The sequence below is a fragment of the Zophobas morio genome, unplaced genomic scaffold (assembly GCF_036711695.1).
Source record: "Zophobas morio isolate AGI-343-1 ecotype UQ-CSIRO unplaced genomic scaffold, CSIRO_AGI_Zmor_V1 ptg000087l, whole genome shotgun sequence".
Classification (NCBI taxonomy): domain Eukaryota; kingdom Metazoa; phylum Arthropoda; class Insecta; order Coleoptera; family Tenebrionidae; genus Zophobas; species Zophobas morio.
The window spans coordinates 104,360-111,419 of NW_026972192.1; positions in this window are offsets into that span (position 1 = coordinate 104,360).

Sequence of the window (7,060 nt, forward strand, 5' to 3'; positions counted from 1 at the left end):
GATAATAACTGGCCCTTTTCGTGGTTTTCACGTTGCGATTAAAAAAGTGCCGGATAAAGTTACTTTTTTGGTTCTTACTCCGAGTCCCCTGTCCATTCATTGCAGTAATTATGTAGGTCACGAAACATTACCAGCGGCGCGTATAACAATTTACATTTAATTTCAAATAATTTTTTCTAGACACTGCTACCACTTAGGACCGTGAATTTTTGCCAGTGACATAATCATATTGTGAGCTATTCCCCATTTTTTTTTGCATGTATTTCGCAGTCAGCCTGTATAAACTACAAACTTTAAATCCAACATAAAACCATTTTAAATTTCGCGGTCTGTCAAATGGTGTTAATAATTTTTGTTTTTGTTAAGTTTCCGCCAGGTTTGCTCCACGGTGACGATACTATGTATTTCTAGGGGCTATAGATATAACAAAACGGATCCCTGGTAAAATTGTGGATCCATGACGATGACATCAAAGCTTGTCCTCCTATTGAAGGGAAAAGATTCAAAATTTTACATGCGGGTTGCTCTTTGGGCTTTTTAGAGGGATGCAATTTTCTCCATGATTCAAAAATAGATTCAGCAGATTACCACAAAACCATCACATTTTCGATATTTGACATTTACCTACTTACATGTCACATTTTTGATACCTACGTTCTGACATTCCAGTTATAACATTATACACTAGAACAATTATGTCCGCCGTTATATAGCTTAAAAAAAAGTTACCAAATCTAGTTACATCTACCGAACGTGAATTCAATATATAGTCGTCGGCAAATGGATAAAACCACTTGTTAAAACGTCAGGTTGGTATTATGCCATGGTAATTTTAAGTCCCTGGGGTTGGCAGCGCTTTCACGTTTGATAACTAACAGTCTATGACTAACAGCACCTTTACTAACAGTAACATCAAACGACTTCAAAACGACTTAAAAGTTTTATTTTTTCTATTTTTTCAGTGTTTCCTGTTTTTTTTAAGATGAAGTTTTAGATATACATACATATTATAATATTTCAAAATGGTTGTCGACGTAGTAGTAGTAGTAATACCTTTAGATTTACTTAGAAAAAAGTAACTAAGATGTCAATTTTATCAATTGAGGTTATGATTTTAACAAACTGCAAAGAAAGAAGTTTCTGATAACAACTGCAAACTGCTTCAGGTATCCTTTCATTTAAAAGCGACATTACGTTTAGCATAAAAAATTGTACATTAAGCAAATTCAAAACAACAAAGATTACACCACGGAATAATACACGTGTTTCTGACAAAACAATTGAAATGTCAACAAAGAATTTTATAATTTCAAAATTAGGTACTATAGTTGATGTACTGGCAACTTTATTTCGAATTTTCGCAGCCATCTATGTCGACAACCATTTTGAAATAAATAATATATAAACGATTTTTTCTGTTTTTGCGTCGCAATTATCGTCGTTTAATGGACAATTCTTAGCCTTACTAATTTAGTAATTTTGTCATAAATAATTTACTAGCTTGTTTCATTAAGTTTCGTTTAAGGCTAGTCTTCAATAATACATGAATTATATTCGTTTTGATCTATCTGTAAAAATATGGGTAGCTATGTAGGTATAATATTAGAACGCTGGCAACATACAAATACAGCTTAGTAATAACCTGCAAATCGTTCAAATAAGAATAACCGCTTAAGGAGATATACTGTATGAAAATATCATCAGAAAAATCGAATAATTTTCATATTTGTTTCATTTACACCTAATGGAGTTTGAACCACTATCCTATCCCAAAGGTAATGTCATTATCATTATTACTTTTTTTATTAGAATTTTCAAGTAACCTGTTTGACGTTGCTTCTCATCTTATTCTAGTTTCAGTAAAAATCTTTGCTAGATTACTAGTATTTTGTCTTTGATTCGCCTTACAAATATCAACTGTACTGGGGATGTGATATAGAAGAATTTCTACAAAACAACAAGACTAAACATAGATCACAGTTTTTCTTTGACATGTTTTTTAGGAGTTTAACAATGTTTCTGTTTCCTCATCATTTGGCTGGGATTCTGGACTGCCGCTAATTAGCGGAACCGGTAATCTTCAGCGAAGTTTGGGAAGACGTTAACTGTCGAAATGCTCTGCGTTATTGTTTTTCAATTTTTTTAGTAATACATTGTTAAAAAATTCTGTGATTGTCCTGTTGGTCAGTCTTTTTAATTTGCGAGTGAATTTCTGGATATTTTGGATAATAGTCCCGACAACAAAATAGTTTTTCCTATTCAAGTGATTGTCTACAAACATACCGAAAACACTTCCACCGAAGCGGCAAAATTCACGAAAATTCAAAACCAACTTAATTTATGATCTTTTGTAACCACCTGGTGTTAAAAATCTCTTTTTCAGATGATGAACTTTGGCTGTTACGACTGACGTGTATAGATTTTTTTCAACTAAAATCTGTAAGGGTACTAAATCTGTTGGTGCTACTGATACATGTATTGCTGATATTAATTCAAACTTATCTCTTTCTTACCGTATTTGAAGCAAAATATTTTATTCGATACGCACCCTACTACTCTGCAGCGTTTTACGTAAACATACCCAAGAAACGTTTAAGGATATTGAAATTTAAACTTTGTATTTTTAGGTAACATTATCACTAGCGCAAACTATTTTAGCTACTCATTTAAGTGTTGATGCGATAAACGATCTTCAACTTTGGAAACATCACAATATAGATGAAAAAACCGACAAATGCATCAAAGATGAAATTAAAGTAGTACACAATTACACTGTCGTCAACATAATATGCGCGCTGTTCGCTTCAGTGATGTATATGTTTCCCTCGGAAAACATACAACAAGTATGTTTTCCCCTAAATATTATACAGGATTATGCGCCCAACTGGAAGAACGAACTTTTTTTCATATATAGATTGAGTTATCCTTTATTGGCTTTAGCAATGACGGCCAGCTGCAATCAAGTTGTTTACACATCTTGTCACATGAGAATTCAGGTTTATATAGTTGTAACTATGAAAAAGCAACTACTGAATGTCGACGATTTAAACTCAGAAGAAGCATTCAAATTGCTACGGGATAAAAAATTTCAAAAAGACGTGAAAAAAAGAATGATTTCTATTATAAAAAGAAGCAGCAGAATTCATGAGTAGCTATTATCGTTTTGTAGAAGCTTTATCTTAAGCTGTTTCACTGTTTTAGAATATCTACGGATGTTAACAAAAAAATGAGTACATATGGGGTATTCCATACCAAATCGACCACTTTTTAACCCGACCCCTTTTGATATGCCTGAAAGTTTTTCTTCCTTTTCTATCCTATAAAAGACGTTTCTCAGAATTTTTTCAATTTTTTTTACCCGACTCAAAAAAAGTTATGAATTTTTGAAAAAAACCGCTCATTTTTTTTTGAACTGCTAGAACTTTTTCAAAAATTGACCGTTTGGGACCGTTTTTTTTTCAAAATTTTTGTTTTTAAATGTACTTTTCGGAAAAAAATATATCAAAATTTTTAAAGTTCATCTTATAAGAAATTTTTCAGTTTTTTGAGAAAAACCATCAAATTTTCGAAGTTCGCCATTTTTTATTTTTTATTTTTTTTTCTCATAAAAAACTTCAATCAATTCTCCAATTATCCCCACTAATCCCGGAGTGGGCCGATTCTTTTTTCTATTTTTTTTATTTAATTGAAAAAAAAATTTGTTTATTTTCAAAAGAAAAAAAATTTTTTTTTATCTATATTATTTAAGGAATGTTCATTTTATAAAGCGGACACTGAAAAATTGCTACTAATTCGAGTACTTTGGGCTAATTTATTTTTTTTTTGTTATAAAAATGTTTAACAATGTTAAATGAAATAATTATTCTTATTCTCTAATCAATTATATTCAGAAACTATACAATTTTCTAACTATTGCGCGAATACCTCGAATCACTGTTTGCACAGGTTTGTTTGTGATTTCTTCATAGCAGGAGGCCACATTTTTTTAAAATCTCCAACTCATGATGTTGTACGGCCATCTTTTCTTAACACTGATTTCATATTTGCCCATTATCGCTCAAGTAGACGAAGCTCAGGACAGTTGGGTGGTTTATTTTCCTTTTTTAAAAACTGTACATTATTGGCATTAAGAAGCTCCTGAGTGGCACCAGCGTAGTGAACCGAAGCCAAATCTGGCCAAAACAATGGAGGGTTATGATGTTTGCAATAAACAGGCGATAATCGCGTTTTTATACATTCTTTCCTGTAATCATCGCCCCGAATTGTTCCAATCGTAAAAAAAAACTAAAACTTTTTAGCCCACAAGATCAAATCGGTTGCCACACTAAGACTTTTTTCCCAAACTTTTCAATTTTTTTTTGTTTTCATGTCATCGAGGACATCTTCCCCTACAACTGCATTATAAAACTGGGAGCCGGGTAGTGTATTGCAGTCCATTTTAACCTTCGTTTCGTTGTCCATCAAAACACAACGATTTTTGTTCCTGACCAAAATTGTTTATAACTTCCTGCTTTTTTTTTAAACTTTGTGCGCTGCTTTTCGCTTCTTTTTGGGATTTTTTGCTTTAATACGTTCTAATGTTATTCCGAGTCTTTATATTTTGTACAATACCTACGGTAACACCTTGCTTCTTCGGTATTTCCCACACAGACATACATTTCGTTAATTTTAGCAGTTTAATGATGTTTTCCTCAATATTTTCGTTAAGCGGGCCTTTTCTCGGTCAGGATTTGAGCAAATCTTCTAAAGTATTAAACTCCCCAAACTTTTTGATTATTTGGAACATTGCTGATTTTGAACATTTAGTTATTTTAGGCAGTCCCCCCAACGGAAATTTTTCGTAGCATCACTTTTGCAAAGATAATTTTCTTGCCCCAATGGCGATTCGCTTCATTTTAAAAAGAAATAATGTTATTTTGAAAACAAAAATGGCATTTAATAGATACAACTTAAAGCTTTCATATATAAAAACTAGAATAATTTAGATTAAAAATTAGAAAAGTGGCGTTACTTTAAAGGTGTCCGTTTAATAAAATGAACACTCCTTATATTACAAAAGAAACATAATTAAATGATTTTCAGGTAATATATTTTTTATTTATAATCTTAATCTACGATTAATATGACTGAGATTCAAATCTTAATACGTCAATCGGATCGATAAACTAGGGTATGACAATTACAGACTTACCTATAGCCAGTTTATTCGATACACGCAAGTATGTTCTAATCCATAAATCTATACGGTTGTCTTAAATTGAGAGTTAGAACATAACCCATAAATCTTCAGTGCGTTTTAGTATTGAATTAAAGATTATTGTCATTATATTTGATTAATAAAAAGAACAATTTTCTCTAGTTTATGAACATTCTTCTGATTCATTGTTTTAGAAGCGATAATTATTTTGATTATTATACTTATCTACATTTATCAAAATAATTTCATCGAAACATTATGGCATCAAATAAGCAATTCGATCGATGTTGTAATCCTTATTATATTATATATATATATATATTATAAATAAAAAATATATTACCTGAAAATCATTTAATTATGTTTCTTTTGTAATATAAATAATATAGATAAAAAAAAAAAATTGTTTACTATTGAAAATGAAAAGATTTTTTTTTCAATTAAATAAAAAAAATAGAAAAAAGAATCGGCCCACTCCGGGATTAGTGGGGATAATTGGAGAATTGATTGAAGTTTTTTATGAGAAAAAAAAATAAAAAATAAAAAATGGCGAACTTCGAAAATTTGATGGTTTTTCTCAAAAAACTGAAAAATTTCTTATAAGATGAACTTTAAAAATTTTGGTATATTTTTTTCCGAAAAGTACATTTAAAAACAAAAATTTTGAAAAAAAAACGGTCCCAAACGGTCAATTTTTGAAAAAGTTCTAGCAGTTCAAAAAAAAATGAGCGGTTTTTTTCAAAAATTCATAACTTTTTTTGAGTCGGGTAAAAAAAATTGAAAAAATTCTGAGAAACGTCTTTTATAGGATAGAAAAGGAAGAAAAACTTTCAGGCATATCAAAAGGGGTCGGGTTAAAAAGTGGTCGATTTGGTATGGAATACCCCATATGTAATTCTATTCGCTGTGTGTGGAGGATTTCTAGGTCTAAACAACCTACTGCTTTTTCTCACGATACAGAGTTTCGATTTTGGAATAAATGAGTATCTTCAGTTAGGTGCGGTTGTGTTGGCATGTTTGTTCACATCTTCAGCCGTAATCATTTCCGGTCAAAAATCAGAAGAACTGGTAAGATATAGTCGAAAAAAAGATGTATCTATAACCTAATGTAACTACTTTAGCTCGAGAAAACCTGTTCCAAGTGGTCTTCGTATTCATGGTACATACTAAACATAGAGAATAGACGAATTTACTTAACATTTTTAACGATACTGACGACGAGACCATTTAAAATTCGGTTTACCGAGAATATATCTTTAAACTATGAACTTGGAATAAGTGTATGTTGGATTTGCTCGCAGAAATATTATTTTCTGTAATTGTAATTGTCTTCCTAGATTGTCAAAGTCGTCTACTCGATGTTATCCGTATTTGTACAACTTGCAAATCTGGAATGAAAATAATAATATAACTTAAAGAAATAGCACTTACATAAAATGTTACGAGTAGTCATTTGGCATACAGCATAGTAACCCTTTCTTTGTATTTTAAAAATCCACTATATACTAGGGTGTGGAAGAACAGAAGTGATTTTAGGTTGGCGGGAGCAAAGGGCGAAATTCGAGAGAAAGTTGGCAGTACAGTTACTGTTTTGCTGTAACATAATTGCCAAAAATTCCCATTTTAATTATTTCACCGTTTATTTTTATTATAACCGCATGTGCCTGAGGTGTGAACCTGGACAACAAAAAGACATGATTTTATAGATGCATAAAGTGAAACTGTAGTAGTTTGAGTTTTGAACAATAACATTATCTTACAGGTGGGACTTTCTGTAAGAACTTGTGTTTTGATCAACATAATCGATTTTTATCGAACGTAAGCTAAGGAAGGATTGTTATCAAATTAGACATAATATGGCGC